Source organism: Crocuta crocuta, unplaced genomic scaffold, assembly GCF_008692635.1.
Source record: "Crocuta crocuta isolate KB4526 unplaced genomic scaffold, BGI_CrCroc_1.0 scaffold367, whole genome shotgun sequence".
In the NCBI taxonomy this organism is placed as follows: Eukaryota; Metazoa; Chordata; class Mammalia; order Carnivora; family Hyaenidae; genus Crocuta; species Crocuta crocuta.
Window position 1 is genome coordinate 2412898 of NW_027527936.1, and position 222 is coordinate 2413119.

Below are 222 nucleotides of genomic sequence, written 5' to 3' on the forward strand. Positions count from 1 at the left end.
GTCGCTGCGCCACCGGCACCGCGTCGGCGGCGTCCCCTCCCCTCCGCGGTCACGGCGCGTCCCCGCGCGCGGGATCCCTCCGCTGGGACAAGTAGTGCCCCGGGATGCGGGGGGCTCTGCCTTGGTGCTGCCCGTGTTTTGAGCGGCCGCCAGCTCCAAGTGATGTGGAGGTCTCTACGCCTCAAAGTAGCGACTAGGGAGTGGAGGAGAAGGTTGTGGACA